At 46.3% G+C, this 17,272-nt stretch overlaps 1 long non-coding RNA gene across 4 annotated transcripts; it reads left to right on the top strand.

The window, feature by feature from the left end:
* Positions 1–9,673: 9,673 nt before the first annotated feature.
* On the top strand, positions 9,674–17,128 carry LOC104914591. Of its 4 annotated transcripts, none has more exons than XR_796076.3 (6): positions 9,674–9,909; positions 10,123–10,210; positions 11,321–11,476; positions 13,891–14,092; positions 14,430–14,749; positions 16,163–17,128. It is a non-coding gene; the product is annotated as an uncharacterized LOC104914591 (long non-coding RNA). The 4 variants fall into 4 exon arrangements; XR_796075.3 differs by lacking the exon at positions 16,163–17,128 and adding an exon at positions 15,111–15,817 and having other exon boundaries at positions 9,676–9,909; positions 14,579–14,749; XR_796073.3 differs by having other exon boundaries at positions 9,677–9,909; positions 14,579–14,749.
* The last annotated feature ends 144 nt before the right edge of the window (positions 17,129–17,272 follow it).

The following is a 17,272-nucleotide window of genomic DNA, read 5'->3' as shown; positions in this document are numbered from 1 at the left end:
AAAAACACCAAAGCCGAGCCCAACTGCGTGTGCTCAGCCCGAAGCTTTTGCCTCAGACAGCTCAGCTCTGTCCCCGCAGCCCCATGGGACAAATCCTCACGTCCCTGCAGTCCATTTGCCCTCGGGCTGTACAAATCTACGGGCAGGGGAGGGAAACGTTGTACGTTACATGCAATAAAGGTTGCGGTGCTTTTGGGAATGGAAAAACCACTTGTCGCGTCGGGACACACAAGGAGGAGTCGGGAGGTGACACGCAGGTCCCCATTGTGGGGTTTGCTCTGGGGTTTGCCCAGCTCAGGAAGCCGCACCCAGCCTGCTCCGAATAGGATTTATATACTGGATTAGATGCCTGGCCTCTCACTGCAATTTAACAATCACCGGGGATTCATTTTTTTTCTGTCTTTAAGAAAAAAAAAAAAAGCTCTTTGTGGCTCAATCCTCTGCAGGGCTGCAATCGCCAAGGGAAAAACAAACAAACAACGCAACAACAATGCAACCAAACATAAAAATCCCAAATCATTACAGCAACTCAGAGGGTTCCCGGTGGTTGGAGACACCGTTTCCAAAATGGCTCGAGCTGAGAGCGAGAAGAAAAAGGGGAAAATTCGTTCTTCGTTAGAACTTCTTTAATCCAACCTCTTCGTTTGTAACAGTTCTCCTTCTGGAATTAAGCCTTAAGGAAAGGAGTGATGGAAACCTGTTAAAGCTCAGGATGGTTTATAACCGCAGCTGGTTTTGTATTCGCGACACACACTCAAAAATTAAAACGGAGCGGATTTTAGTAGCTACTAACGGGCAGTTATTTTAGAATGGGTAATAGAAGGGATTTTAAAGATTTTGGAAATTAGAAGGATAAACAGAAAGTTCATACATATGAAAAGGAAGGGAGGGGAGACTTTTTTCGAAGCTCTCCGGAGTCTTTGCTCCCTTTTCTGCGGTCTCCTTCCCCGACGCACCCAGGACTGAGTGCAGCACCAGGATTGCAGCAGCTGGGTGCTACAAAGTTGAGGGGTTTTCTCTCATTTCAGCGCCTTTCTGCCTCTCTTCTCCTCTTCCAGCCTCTTTCCCACTTGCTCTTTCAACAGCCTTTTGTACAATGCAATGGGGAAGGTAGCCCAAAATCCTCCACTAATAAAGAATATCAGTCCTCCTTCAGGGTCTGGTCCTGCACTGTGGTCCCTCGGGGAGGCAGGGGGCTTTTCCATGCAGACTCGTCCCTGTCCTTTTCCCCATGGATCAAAGTCCAGGCTCGCTTTGCACACCGGCAGCCTGCGGTGCCTTCAGCCCGCCCGGGGGCAAAGGCAGACAGCAGCCCCGGCCCCGCTCCTTGCACTTGTCCTCAGCCTTTCTCCAGAACCGAGAGCCGTCGGGGAACTGGAGAGGAGGAAAAGGAAGGAAAAATAGGCGTAGAACCTTCAAAGGCAAAGTCGAAGGTTGAGGCGGAGGATATCTCGGCTAGAAGGAATGAAGGTTTGCTCCGAAGGTGTTTTTATTATTATTTTTTTTAAACACAAAATATGTGGTTGGTCGGAAAAGAGTAATCAAAAAGCTCCCGACAAAGAGCAGCCCTTTGCAGGAGGTGCAATAACACACAAAGCAACCTCAAACCGCCGCCTCTCGAGGCTCAATGCCAGCACGCACAACCGAGCTCTGCCGTCGGGGTACGCCGCTCCCGTCCGACCCTCTGCCACGTCCCCCACAGCCCTCATGCCTTCAAACACAACCTTTCCTTGTAAAAGTCACTTTATAGCGCCTGAGCCTGAAAACTACCAGGTAACAGCTTTTTTACAACCCGACTCCCAGGACACGATTTCATTTCTTTCTTTAACCCTCTTTCCATCTCTCTCCGGGTTACATTTCCCAGTGAGAAATCCCTTTGGAATTAGAGAGAATTAAAACATTCAAACCTTGCAATGGGAGCTGATTCACGACCTGCCTTTAGGCTGCAGATTTTCAGACTGATGTTGAATTCTGATTCCATCCAGAGGCATTTTCAGCTTCTGAAACATCCCTGGGATGTCCACGAAGGTAGGAAGAGCTCCTTAACCATCAGCAGAGAGTTAGAGAAACTCTATAGGTACATCAGTGTGCTGTCCTTGCTGCTTTTTCTTCTGATTGATCACAGTTTTTTTGGAGCTTGGTAGGGAAAAGTGGTGAAATTAATTGGAAAGAATCATCAGAAATCCAGGCTGGGAAAAAGAACGAGAGTAAATTCTGCTTCACTTCCATTGGCTGTAAGCACTCCTCTCCCTCTACCCCTGGCCCTTGTCCGAGGACCTTTGCCTTTGGTTTATGGCTCTCCTTTGAGCAGAGTCTGTGTCTCTCACCCTTGACAACAATCTCCTCTCCTCCAGTTGTTCTGAAGGTTTGGATCTCAAATAGAGTTAAAAATAAATAAATAAATAAATAATAAAAAAAAAAAATTGCTTCTCCAGGTCTCTGATTGTCCCTGGTGCTTGGACGTTGTCCTGCCCCTTCATCTGCCAGTTTTTCTTTAGAAGAAGTATGTTAAAAGGCCCCAAAATCACGAGGTAAGGCACAAGAGCAAAGTGTCTTTTCACTCCGACACAGCAAAGAAAAGTTGCAGCCCCATCCTGAAACTATTTAGCTCTCATCCATGGGAGATGGGGGCCTTTTAAGGTCTCTTCTCCCTTCTCCACCCCCAGAGCCACTACCCCTCATATATTATTTTTACCAATGTGATGGGATTTTTTTTTTCCTCCCTTTCTTGGAGGAGGAGGGATTTGTGCAGCCAGATTCTAGGAATTTGGAGGGGGGGGGGGGGAGGGAGAGAGATCCCCCTGTAGACTAGAGAGATGTTGTTCTTGGGATTAGAGATGTCTGACCTTGAAGGTCACAGGTCACCATCCTCGAATAAGGAGCAGGAGCGCAAGGTTAGGATTGAAACTTGAGGTGTGTCTGTTGGAGATCACAGGGAAAAGCCTTCCAAACAAAGAAAAATGCCTCGGTCAGGGTGAGAAAGGACAAATTCCCCAAGAATTATGAGCTCCTTCCGGATGATCGCATACCTGCAGACCCCCCAAAGGATGCACTGTGGCTGAGATGGGGGAGAAAGGAGGGGAAGAAAGGAGAGGGAGGATGGCTGGAGCCAGCAGACCATGTTATTTATCGTTATTTGCATTCTGGGCAGGCCCAGAGGCCCTGATGCTGGCAGTTTTATGGAGATAGCAACAGAAAGAACGTCCCGTCATCACAGCAGCCTGGAGGTGGAGCACTGGAAAAAAGGAGGCTGCCCAGAAGTATCTTTGCAGGAAGGGAAGAAAGGAAGAGATTCTCCCAAGGGTAAGGAAGTAACAGAGACCTACAGGAGGAAATTGCACTTCTAATCTGTGTCTAACACAACCACAGCAGCTTCCCACTGCGAGATCCTGAAGAGCTCTGGGGAGTAGGTCCCAGCTGCGTGCCTCAGTTTCCCCACAGAAATAACTATAAAAGAGGCAAAGAGCACCTCAAGCCTTATTTCAAGGTTTCAAGGACTGAACTGAGCAAAGGAAGCTCATTTCTCTAATGTGATTCCCATCTAAATGAAGAAAGAAACATGTTCACAAGCTCAGGGATGCCTGGGTCATGCCCATGCACCCTGTGCTTTCTGCCCCTGGGTATCTATGCATGAGCAGTACCTCTGCTCTTCAGGGAATAAGGTTGCATTGGTGGTTTGAGCACAATCATGGCATGGCCCTGTGGCAGATTCCTTCAGTTCTTACACTCAGAGTTCAAGCCTGGGCTCTAAGGTATGCGGGTGAAATCCACTGGGGCTGTGAGGATTTAACGATGCAGGAAAGTGTTTGAGGATCTGAGAGCTTCCACACAACCTCAGCCCACTGTGCTGGAGCCCCACAATTTAACTTGACTCCACTCCAGACCCTTCTCTGGTGTCAATACGATCTAAAGGACCTCGAGGTCTGAACCACCTCACTGTATTTTGGCACGTTTTGAAGATGGCAGCCGAGACCTCTTTGTGCCATTCATGCAAACAATGCACAGAGAGATGTGCAGGAAAACTGCAGAGGTCAAGGCTAGCTGTGATGCTTAAACTCGAAGGCATTTTTCCCGTTAAGGAAGGGAAGGATGGGGCCGGGAGCAGTCCCCCACTCATGGAACAGCCCCGAGCAACGCTAGAGGGAGCCCGGGGCTCAATTAATTAACTGGCTAAAATTAGCCGAGGTGGAGAAACATTGGAACCTGGAGGGAAAGTGAGAATGGGGTTAGTTGTGTTTTCACAGGGTTTTCAAGCCGCATTTCTGTCAAGTTACACCAAAAAGCGACATGCATGGCAGTGAGGCAGCACTGGTGCAAAGTGCAGCATGGAAATGGCTCTGTGCTCTGAGTGCAGTGGGAGGAGGTCAGAGCCATGAGACAAAGGGAGAGGGTCCCAGAGGCTGAGATCAGCTCTTGGATGCTGGCTGTATGGCTGCAGAGGGGTCCCCTGTTTTAGGGATGCTTGCAGGGTGCTGCCTGCATGCAGAAGGATCTGCAGATCCACCCAGGGATGTCACAGCCTTAGTTTCCCCTTCTGTGTCCTTTCTCACATGGTGCAGAGCTTTGCTGGATGTCCAAAGCCATCCTGAAGGCAATGGGGGGTTTTCCATTTGTTTCCTTTGGTGTATTAGAGCTTCTGTGAGTGGGGGAAGGGGAAGGCAGGTCCCCAACAGGACCCCATGATGTGGTGGATGGGACGGAAGTGTGTGGGTAATCAACCCACTTGAGTGTTAGCAAAACTGAACCAAAAAGGGAGCTCAGCATTAGCCAGCCCATAAAAGCTGCCGTTGGACTCATTTATTATCATTTTAATCTTATTAACATCCCATCCAGTGGCTCTTTGGAGAATAAAACATTGATATTATATATTTCTCTCGGCAGAAACCAACCAACCTTAGAAAAAATGAAGCACTCAGTAAAGGAAAAAAGGGAATCAAGTTTTATATTGTCTTTTTAATTAACCGATCTAATATTGCCTGAGTATGCAGGAGCAGAGATATGAGGAAGTAGCAGAGATTATGTTAAGGGTTTGCTGTATCCCATGTCCTAAGTGTAAATAATGTTCCTGTTAATTTAAAACCAAGCCTGACTGTCTTTACGACTTCATTGCACTCACATTAGCTCTACCTTTAGGCAGTGTCATGGGTGCAAATAGATTGGGTTGAAAACTTCCCTAGAGCCACTTTAAAGTGACATCTAATCTTTCCCTTTAGTGGTGTTAATTCAACTTCACAAGAGCGTTTGAAGCACCATTAGGCAGAGAAATGGACCTTCTCTCCTGCTGGTGCCCTTATCCAAATCACAACATTCCCCCCAAAAATCTGTTTCATATCAGGCCAACTGTCGGTGGCTCCAGAGAGCAGCTGAAGGAGACGTGGGCTTCCTCTTTATGAGAGTTAAATACGTAAAGGATTTATGTTTTGTGTTTCTTGCTGCCTGCTGGAAGTCTCTAAGCATCTTAGGAACCTCCCGGCTCACACAATGTAGTGGGAATGGGGACAGAGAAAGACTTGGGGATGCAACCATGGAGACAGAGGATTCCCCACAAACCAGAATGCCTGCCAGGGTATGATGGCATGCTATTGGGATGGATTTTAACCAAGGAAAAGTGGAAAATGAAGTGCTGGGAAGGAAGCCCCATGAGCTTTGTGGTAAGCCACAGTCATGTCCTTACATCTGTCTGACATTCCACAAATGGGCAGAGAGGTTGAGCAAAGGCCACAAGTGTTACTGCTCACCAGTGGGAACGGAGTTGGCTGTTAAATAGAAATGTGTTACAAAAGCTGTGCAGCCCAGAGGCACTGTGGTGCTGCTGCTGGAGCAAGATTTCTCGTCTGTGCTGGCTGAGGGCAGCACTCAGCCCCATCTCCTACTTCCAGCAGGGCTCACAGCAGAGATGGGGAAAGGACACGCATGCAGTGCTGAGGGTGATGGCTCAGCCCCTGATGGTAAGCAAGGCAAGAAACTTTCTGACCTGGTGGCTTTGTATGGATTGCTGTTGACAGTCAAAGGTGGATGTGTCCTTTAGTAATCTGCTGGATTCCCTTCAGCCTCCTGTTTACATCTTTGGCTTCTGCAGCCTATGATAGCAGCAAGTTTAAGGTCCCATTCTATGAAAAAACTCTGAAGCAGTGACTAAATATTCCCCTAAACCCTTCCCTTCTCCTTCCAGGATGGGACAGACTTCTGTCACCCTCAGCCTTGGCCATCTCTTAGTTCTGGTCAGTTTAGTCCCCAGTGTGTGGGATGGTCACAGTCATTTTTGGTGGAGAAAGAATTATATTACAGGACAGCCTGCTCAAGGAGAGGCAAAGCATCCCCAAGGTCTGGCAGGTGCAGGAGTTAAGAGCATGGAGGGAAGGTCTGCAAGGCTGTGGGATGCGACTTTCTCCTCTCATCCAGGAGGGGGCAATCCGTGGCTGGAACTGAAGTGAAAGGAGCGCTGGATAAGGAGATTTTTCTTCTTTCACTGCTCCTTCCAAGGGAAAGCTCAAATTACTCTGATGGAGGAAGGCTGTAAAATGGAAACACAGATGGAGGAACTTAAAGGGATTGCGAGTTTGGCGTAGCCCGTTTTTTCCCATTCTTCACAACTCCCAATTAAAAGGAAAAAAAGAGAGTTAAACTGGATTTTCTTTTGAATCAGTTGGAACATTATGCTGACTGATAGAATCATCATCTTATCTCACCATTTATCTTCATTAAACTTGTGTTTAACACATCTCCTTTGGCCTTCCTTCCTTCCAAAGCCCCAGACAGAAGATGCAGCTGCATGTTGGGTACAACAAGCAGATCTATACATGCAGCCATTCTCTCAGCCTAACGCGTCTTTGATTTTTGCCACACACACTTTTATTTATACACTGCATTCTCGTCTAGCAAATGCACTCTTGACTCCTTGACCTTTGGAGGTGGGCCGGTGAGCAACACATGGGCAAAGGTTTGTTCCAAGGTATATCCTATATCATTGGGTGAGATAGACCAAATAGTTCAGCCTCCTCCCTGCCTTAGTTTCCCCATCTGAAAGTAGTAGCAAAGAAATAATGGAAGTGCAACGTATTGCAAAAATTGCACATTCACAAACCATGAATTGAAAAGACGGGGAGAGTCTCAAGATGCTTCTCAGTAAAAAATCACCCGCTGGAGGAGAACTGTTGGACATTTCAGGGGCTTCCCAGCTGCATTCTGGGGGAAGGTTTGGAAAACCTAATGTATAGCTTTGGAACAGGAGCGGGCATCCCACTGGGCCACTTCATCCTGGTGAGGGCGTATGGCCAGGAAAGCAATGAGAGCTCAGAGAAAGAATATCTGGAAAATAAATGAGCAAAACCTTGCTCTGTCTCTTGCTAACTGTTAACTACACAAAGAAAGAAGGAATGAGGAGGGGAAAAAAAAAAAAAAAAAGCAACACGAACCACTCAAGTCTGGGAGAAATGGAATGCGGAGCTTTTTTGGCACAAACCGGGCAGGAGAAGTTTCCAGAAGAAACAACATGAGTGAGAGGATTATTGCAAAAGGCCAGAGTGTCAAATCTGTGCTGGGAGTTAAAAGGAGCCCATAAAATCCACTCAGCAGAAATGGAGCCAGAGCAAGGTCTGGAGTTAACTCCTTAAAGTCTACAAAGCTGTGATAACCATCAGGAGTGACTTCCTTTCTATGAGGGGCAGAGTCTGGGCAAAGTCCCCTCTTAGCCACCACTCAGAGAGCTATAAAGAGGGAAAAGGCAAATCAAGCAGGTTGAGGATTATTTTATGCAATGCAATAAATCCAATGTCCAGATCAGCTCTCTAATTTTAACTCCCTTTTTCAAAGCCACTTGTCACGATTCTTTCAAAATTAATCATAAAAGTAGAACGAAGTTATAACAATATAATCCATACACAGCTAGTTTTGCCATCATTGTTACAAAAAAAATTATTGCACTGAATTATCTGTGTGAAGACCAACTCTACCATGGACTTTCAAATAGAAAACAAGGAGGGTTAATCATCTGGTAGCTTCATAACTTCTTTTTCCCATTCAAACTCTTGACACGTGCAGAGCAGTGAATCCCTGTGTTACACACCAGTTTCTCCTCTTCTGCACAAATGCAGTGAGTCCTTGCAATATTTGGATACTTATGAGTCTAATGAAGTAAATTAGAAAGAGAAATGTCTGACTGTTGCCTAAATTAGTGTCTGTGAAGTTAAAGTGCACCATGTTCATCACTGTCATGGTGGGCAGAACCAGAAATAATAGTTCAGGTCACAATGAAGATTTTATATCACGTTTCCCCAGATTTTGTGTTTACAAGGAACACAAAGTGTGGATCTGGAGTCCAGTGGTAATGACATCTCTGACACTGGGTGGACATATGTCATGATAATAATAAGGTAAAATTGTCTGAGACCACACAGTAAGCCAGGACTGGAATTTAGAACTTATGCAGAGGGTATGAAGTTCATTCTTACATTTTTCACTTCCTGCTTTCCTTGCAGAATGCCTCTCGTTGTGTAGCCCAGGAGCAGATGATCCATAGGCTGCAGCTCAGCCTTGGCCTGCCCTCGCTGCCACTCCTGCTTCTGCCCTTGGGATCCCAACACTGCTCTCCAAATGTGTGAGCTGTAAACTGTTTGAAGGGAATGGGAGGCGAGATCCCATTGCACAAGTCCTGCCCCTCGCGCACAGCCTTTGCTCACTTGTACAGAGCGTGGAAACTGGCCTAGGACATAATGAAATGTTGACGTGAGGCATACTGATAATTCAGTTGTGTGGATCACTGGTACTTATAGAATTTGGGGGGGGGGGGGGCAAGAAGGAAGGATATGGCAAAATTCTGCAGTGATTTTGGGTGCTCCCCTCAAATGGCAGGTGCTCAGAAGATCCTGAAAAGCAATTTACTTAATGTCAACATCTAAACCAGAAAGTAATGTTAAATGAAGCCAACTAATACTACTTTCTGCTAGTAGTAACTGAAATGGCTGCTATTTAAGACACACCAAAGCAAATATCATGTCATCATCTCAGGCGGGCAGAGCTTAAAGGCACAATCAAACTGAGATGCACTGGAAAGGAAGAAAAAAGTGTAACACAGAAGTAAAAGCAAACTAATGAAAGTCAGAATGAATTTATGAGGCGCCTTAACGAAACACGTGGATGTGCTAAAGATGAATCCATGGCATTTACACTTTTAAGTCCGTGTTTAGTATGGAACTCATACAATTGGAAAGGTAATAAATTTCATGGCAAATGGACGCGATCGTGTTTGCACAGGGAAAGCCTTTGCCCAAGGAAAGCATGTGTGGTTTGTGATTCAATTAGGCTGCACAACAGTTACAGTTGCACAACTGCTTTGTTCAAAGGCTTGTACTATGTTCTGTCAAAGGTTGCACCCCTTAAATGGTAACATATCTGGATTCAAGTCGAGCAGCTTTGCTCTGCCCAGCAGATGGGTCTTGTTCCTTTGATGAGGGAGATCACAGAGACAATTATAAGCAAATCATGTCCAATTCCATACGCACAGCGACAGAACATACTGAACAAATGTTACTTTTTACTTAATCACCCAGAAAATGCTCAGACAATACACAGCCTCAAAACACGACATGGAACCGCTGAGCAACGTTCAGAGGTTGTTAGCATTTATTAGCCGTCCTACAGGAACACCCGTGCCCAGATGCTGCTCAGAAACCACACCTCACTGTTAGGCAGACAAGAAACTCAACTCCACCCCGGTGTCAGCAGGAATTTACAGCTCTGGCATTGCGGGGATCCTTCCAAAGGAGCAGCGTGGCTCAGGCAGAGCCCGGCGCAGCGCTTGAACCCGGGGCTGCAGCACCGCGGAGAGCTCCGCACCCCTCCGGGGGCGGCCGGTGCTGCTGCGTCCCAAATCACTGCTCCCAACCGAGGAAGGAGGGGAACCCACAGAAGGTTTGACCCTCATTTTCCTTTGCAGGAGACGAACAGATAACAGCAGCGATAAAAATCGGTCCGTTCAACCTAAGGGTTATTTTGGGGTGCGGAACCTATGGCTTTTTTAATTCTTCTTCTGTAAGATAAGGTGGTGAAAGACAGGTGAAGCAATGCTGCTGGGTTTGTGCTCTCTAGAGCTGAGCTCTCTGATTTCTCACTCCTTCCATGCAGGGGTGCTCCCAGAGGTGGTCAGAAGTGGGAGCTGAGCTGCAGAAACCCCCAGGAAGATGACAGACCAGTACCTGTCCCCATTGCATTGGTCAGTACCAACTGCTCAGGTTTGTGCTCTCTAGATGCTGACCACATTCATCTGCAAATAGGCAGAACGAGGGAGCTCTTGCCTAGGAGGACTATGCAGGAGGGCTGCAAGCAGCTCTGCTGCCCCATACTGTGTTTAAAGTAGTTTCTTGCAGCCAAGGACTGAATGATCACAGTGCCTCAGTTTGCAAGCCAAACACATGCACGAGGGAAATTACAAAAGAAACTGTGGTTTTACGAGGAAAAGAAATGATCTCATTTGTTTTATTTTGTTTTCCACAGCAGTGTTTGTAACTTTCTGCAAAATGGCAATTGAGGATGATGCAAAGTCATAACCACAGTGTAATTCCAGATCTGCTTCATATTTCGCTCTCTTGGTTTTTGTTGCAAAAAGTGGGGCTGAAGGACCTCTATCTTTTTAGTTGCATGTAGTCCATTGGCTCTCTGCAGCTTTCCTGGGTCGTTTAATCTGGACATGGAGAAAATGCTGCGGGGTATTCAGCTATGGGCTGTGTGTGCTATGATCCAGCCCTTGGGAAATGGAAGAGGTGGGGAGAAATCACTGTAAAAAGCTACAGCAGCCTCTCCAGAAGGGGTTTGAATCTGAGAATGTCACTTAGGCAGAATCTGTTGCCAAAAAACTGTGCTCTTGTTTGGGTCACAGCACGTTTCCCCTCTGGCACGCAGAAAATTGAAGGTGTGGTTGGGGGGAATGAAGGCAGAGGAGCTTCCTATCACCCCTCACTGCTCAGCAGTTCTGTCCCTGTGAGTGGGGCCTCCTGAGCATCCTTTGCAAAAGGATTGGAGGCCCCCTGGCACCTCCCCACCTCTGTCAGTCTGCATATGTGGGCTCAAGGAAGGGATGCTGATTTGTACCTGAAGCTGAGAGAAAGTAGTGTTCACTTGTTTTCTCAGAGTGTTGTTTTCCTGCTTGCATTTGGCATTTGGAGTAAAGGGAAAAATGAAAACGAGAAAAAACTGAGGAGGAAGAATGATACATCCCTCCAATTCTGTTGTGTGTTTCTAATTTTTAAGACCAAACAGCAGGACAGCAGGGAAAAAAATGTTCTGGCTGAGCTGAGCTCTCTGATTTCTCACTCCTTTCATACAGGTCTGCTCCCATAGGTGGTCAGATGTAGGAGCTGAGCTGCAGAAGCCCCCAGGAAGGTGACAGATCCATACCTGTCCCCATTGCATTGCTCAGCACCAACTGCTCAGGCTGCAGGTAGCAAACAAGGGACATTCCTGCCCAATTCCTGCAGCAGAGGTAGGAATAAACTGCTTTTTCTATGGAGGCCAACAAGAAATTCTGTTTTTTTAATTAGTTATGCTCTCCTTTGGGGTTTTGCTGACATCCAGGCTTGCAGCTCAGGCATTGCTCACCTCGCCAGGCATGGCCAGCATACCTCCACTGTGACCCAGAGGGCCCAAAAGAGCCTCTGTGTAATTGAGCTTTTCATCTTGAAATCTGAGAGATGAGGACTTGAGAAAGGTGAACTTCAGGGAGCGGTGAAAGGCAATCTTTAGTGGTTGAGGGGGGTGCATTTGGGGACAGTGCAGCTCTTGGGGACCTGATCAGTTGTGAAGTCAATCCCCGTGCTCCAGGCAGGGGGACCAAATTGCCTCGTGCTCACATAGCAATTTCTCAGTCTTTATATGAAATCTGCTGGCAGCTAAGCTGGAAGACCCCCCAGGTTTGCCAGAATTCACAGTGATTCTGGCCTGCTGCTATCAGCCAAGAGAGACACCAGGCAGACTGGGGAGGATCTCTTTGCAACTTTGCCTATAAATGACACTGGCCCGTATACAGCCAAGTTCCATGGAGATTTCTGAGCATTTTACAATGGCTGTAAGAAGCGGAAATAAAATTAGAGATGATGGCAAAGCCAGAAGTACAGCTGAAACCTCTCCAATACCCAGGGCAGTACCCCAGCCACTGGGCTCTTGGGACTTCTGAAATACATTAATTCCTTTACAGCAAAAGCTGTAAACCAAATGCAAAACAAATCTTGGCATATATTTTTTTTAAGATCACTCAGCCTTGGGGTTTGAATTCATGCTGAGAACAGAGAAAACCAACATTTCTTTCTGTCTTTGAGGAATCTCAGTCTCTTTCCTTTTAAAACTTAAGGGGAGAAGGGGAAAGAACAGAACTGTTTTGGGGAAATATTATGACAAGGAGCTGTTTCAGTCAAAGCCTTCAGCTACTTTATGAAATAGATGTTTTAGTTCACCTATTTTACCTCTGTGAAATTGTAAGCTATAGCACAGGGTGTTAGCAGAGGTTGGATGTGAGCAGATACCAAAAGCCCTCTGTTTGTTTCCAGCCCTGCTCTGTACATCTCTTCACATCGTTTCATGCATTAGTGTAACTCTTAGGCTTAGTGGAATGTGTCTGAATGATGGTTGAGCACAGATGTAGGAAAAGACTGCCAAAAGCAGTCCAAGAAAGGACATGGGACTGGCAATGAATAGAGTAGCATCAGCAGGAACGGAGCTGTGAGCCCTGGAATCTCACTCCAGATTTCACCTCCTCTGTGGACTGATGACAGTGGGGAACTTGGGAAAGGGACAGGAAATGGGGCAGCCAGTGTCCCAACATCAGCATCTCAGCATTAGATTTGGCAGCAAAAACCGAGCAAGTGGGAAAACAGACGTGAAGCAATGAAGGATGAGTCAATAGCCATCTCCACTCATTTACATCAACGAGGGCTTTGCTCATTGCATGGATAGTGCCATACAGATGGGTTAGGAGCTTTGTGCTTCCCACATGCCAGTTGCTCAAAGCGCTGCTGAATTCAGAAGGGATTTACAGAAAGGGTAAAACAGAATAAACATAAAAATGAAGTAAAGAGCTCTCATATTTTACCCACTTATAGATGACAGGGTGTAGAGAAGGGTTTATTAAGCACAGTTCTCCCTTTCCCCTCCAAACCAGGACTGTGTACGGCCGTAGGAATGAGCTTTGTCCTTTTTTCATTTGCACTGAGCTGAGTCATTGTGGAGGAAAAGCTCAGCTAGCAATGAGAACAAAATGATAAAGCTGAGATTAGAATCGTTTTGATTGCCATAGAAGCAAAGCACTCATTTCCATGAGGTTCCTCTACAAACCCCAGCCAGGATTCTCAGCCCTGGGGGTCTCCTCAGCCACCTCCTCAACTGCTAATGGAGCAGAAGGCAGTATTGTGCTTGGATCCCACCCTGCCTGGCCCTACTGGATAGACAGATGGACAGACAGACAGACAACGACCTCTCTCTGCTCAGGCGCTGAGCTCCTGCTCCCCCTGGAAATGCAATGGGCTTCGCACGAGTGCAAGGTGCACACAAACAGCGCTGGCCTTGGATCACCTGGGCAGACTGTAGGCAGAGCCATAAGGTGCCATAAAGCCTAAGGTGTGTGATTTTTGTATAAACATTTATTTTGATGTTGGTTCTGTGGTCTGCTCAGGAGATTCCATTCCTGGGGCATCTTGCTGCTGTGTACAAACCTTCCTTGGGAACCATCCTAAGATATGGGGCACTCAGGACTAAGGAGAGAGGGAGTTCATGAAAATAGGGACAGAAAAATGAGAGTTTTAAGGTTTCCCATAAAAATACCATTGAGCTTCCTTTGCTTGCGAAACCCTGATGTCTGAGACTTGTTTGCTTCCCTGTTGACATGAAGGCACTTTCTCTTTTAAGTGTCTATAGGGAGGAAGGGGTCAAGGTTGGCAAACACTGCTGTGAAATGCTGGAGATTGGAAGTTTCCTCCTGTTGGTTGTGGAGAATTGTGCCATCTCAGTGCTGAATTCTGGTGCTCAATTTCTTGGAGGGAGAAATAGGAACAAAATAACTTTTCTGAGCCATCTGCAAAAGAAACACATCTTCAAGTTGAAATATCGGGTAAGATGGTAAATTCGAGAAGAGAAATGACAGTATTTGGAATTATGATTAAAACATAGAGAGATGTTAAACAGTGTTTGAAATTCCACTATTTTAAGGTGGAGATGGATGGATGTTGTGAAAATGGTGATCCTCCAAAGGACAGGAGCTCACCCCAACCTGCCACGCACTGCAGCAAAGGAATTTTAACAAGAAGCACCTGCCTGTCTCTTCTAACTCAGCTCTGGCCTTTATGGCTTTACACACATTGTTAAATCTAATCAAGCACATCGGTTTGCATATTATTTCTAATGATTAAGCTCTCTGTGCTTGTTGTGTTGTTTGTTTTAACATATAGGTGAATGTACTGTTATTGAATTCTGGAAATATCCATCAGCCAAAACTGTGCAGGCTGTTTGCATGTCACAATCTGAATCAATCCCTTCTTCACTCTCAGCATGAACATCCAAGGTTTCACTCAGACTCTTGACAAATATTTTTGGACAGATACAATGTGAATACAAAGGAATTTGACTAAACGACTGGTCTGCACATGGGTTTAATTGACAATAGTAGAAGCAAGAACCACCAAATGGTCCCAAAGGCAAACTCTGTGTGTGAGGAATCAGCACCCAATGGATCACTGTTGTTTTGCCACAATGCCCTTCAAGTTCAGAGGTGAGGAAATATTTTGCACTATCAAACATCTTCCTGAGTTAAAAAATGGGCACAGAGAAGGGAGGGAGGGAGGGAGGGAAGGAAGGAAGGAAGGAAGGAAGGAAGGAAGTATTGGAGGGAGAAAGAGTGGTGACAGCTTGGAACCCCCAGCACTCAATAGAGGTCATGTACCACACCAAAGATGCTCAAGGTCCCAGCCGTGTCAGACTCACAGAGCTCCATGGAGTTCACCTCATTCTTTATTCCTTTGTTCCGCATTTCTGACCTTCCCAAAGCCATCGTCTTCTATCGAGCTTGTTGGATAAAGAAAACAAGTTTTGAAGCCATGTATTCTCACTTCTTTCCCAACTGCCTGGCTCAGCCTCATCTTTACAGGCTCACAGGGACCGTTTCTGGGTGCACATATGGAAGAACACACAGAGACATGCTCCTTTAGCTACTGCAGGTCGCTAATCTCTTGTCCATCTGAAAGGCATTGCCTTAAGGGGCCACTGCCTGCACAGGACAGAGGAAGAGAGGATCCATGGAAATCAGCTGTGGGGAAAATCTCTGTTGTCACTGGAAGAAGCACTAACTCCATCCCCAGAGGATCTGCAGCATTGGGTCAGCACCTCAACAATATTGATCAGGGGATATCATGGACTGACAAATAGGAGAAGCCCCCACGAGGTTCATTCTGCAGAAAGGCTCCAGTTTTTTTGCTTGCAAATGTGCATGAAATAATGCTCCCAGTGTCTTCCACATTAAATCTAGGGAGGCTGTTCTAAAGTTAAACCAATGGAAGGAACAGCACAGTTTTGCTGATGAACTCAAGCAGATGTTGTTTCGTATCAGTGTAAGCCCAGGAGCTTAAAGAGGGACCTGTGGGGAGGTGCTGTACTCAGAGCCACTCAGAAAGAAAGATTCACCCTTGTCCCCTCCAAAGCTAAATGAGATGCACTTCATACAGCTCTTGGCTTTTTGGGTGCAAGCATTTCTCAGTACAGCAGAAATAGCACTGAACATAATTTAAAGATGTTCTATATTCCATTTCTCCTGTTTTGTGTCATAAAATGCTGGGGGGAGGGGGGGGGGAAGGATAAAAGAAAAATCATTGGTAATTGTATATGTACTTACTGCTAGGAAATAAACGCAGTGTTTATATTTCCAACAACTTCATTTAAAAAGTGCTTGCCAGGCTCTGTGTGTGGATGTGAATGTGTATGCAGGTACACGACCCAGAGACTGCTAAAATAAAAAGAGATTTTTATCACTTCACCCTCCTTGGTTGGGGGGTGGGGGAGGGCAAGCTGAAAGCTACGTTAATAAATTAAAGCCAATAATTCTCACTAACAGATTTCCTCCACGCAGCCTTTTCCTATTGGGATTTTCCAAGCCAGAAGTGCTTTCCCTCTCTGTCTTGTCTGCCAACAGGTGAGTGCTGGCTGTCCCAGCGAGCCCGGCTATTTACATCGCTTTGCTCTGATGGTAGCGGCTGCGGGAGGAGATGTCAGAGCCCAGTGTACCTCAGGGTGCTTGGGAGCTGCCTGCTTTAAGCACCATTAACGTTGATTAAACCTGCTTCAAGCAGCCGTGAGTGCAACGCCCCTCTAAAGCGAGACCCGAGTGAAGGAAACGAAGCCGTCAACGCAGGTTTTTCTTTTATAATGAGCGTTGCTGAAATGTATTGGTGGAAATGCAGCCCTGTCTCTGCTTCCATCCCGTTCTCCCCCTCTGCACATCGGTGCCTTTCAGTGGGAAGCAGATCTGAAGGCTCAGTGCTGCCAGAAGCTCCGTATATCCGATCCCTGTGGCCATGCTCGTGTCTGTCTGTCCCTGCAGTTTCCTCACCTCATTCCCTTTCACTTTTGATATTCTCACCCCGTTTTGGGAGCGCAGCCCCTGGGTGGGACCCAGCGATGGTTCAAGGGCTGCGTGAAAGCAAATTGAGGTTGGAGGTGAATTTTGGTAAAATGAAGCCCTTGGAGCCTCCGATAAATGGTCCCTGCAAGGGATCCAGGTGGGATCTGAGTTTCCTCCGGCCACAGCAGCACCCCAAATCCCCTCACTGCCACCGTATTAACGGGATGACAATGCAGTAAATCCTTTCGTTTGGATGTTTTTGTTTCTTTATGAGACTGAAGAGAGACAGCACCGAGGTTTTCTTCCCCTTCTCTGTGAAAAACAAACCAAAGCGAAATGAAACAGAACACCTCGGTCCCAGCATTTCTGCAGCACCGATTTCCACCTATTTTTCTTCATCAGGCTGTGCCCCTCCTGTAGTCGAGCAGAGAGGTTTTCTTCCTTACAAAAGGAATCGGGCATACGGTCAATGATAGGAAATGGAAAAAAGAAAGTGAAGGGGAATGGAATGGAATGAAATGGGATGGAATGGAATGGGATGGGATGGAATGGAATTGAATGGGATGAAGAAATGAAATGGGATGAAATGAAATGAAATCAAACGGAAAAAAAAAAAAGGAAATGAAAACAAAATAAAAACAAAATAAAAAACAAAATAAAAAATAAAAGAAAAAATAAAAA

The sequence above is a fragment of the Meleagris gallopavo genome, chromosome 29 (assembly GCF_000146605.3).
Source record: "Meleagris gallopavo isolate NT-WF06-2002-E0010 breed Aviagen turkey brand Nicholas breeding stock chromosome 29, Turkey_5.1, whole genome shotgun sequence".
NCBI classification, from domain to species: Eukaryota; Metazoa; Chordata; class Aves; order Galliformes; family Phasianidae; genus Meleagris; species Meleagris gallopavo.
The sequence above is the reverse complement of the archived record's forward strand: the minus strand, read 5'-3'. Positions and strand labels throughout refer to the sequence as shown.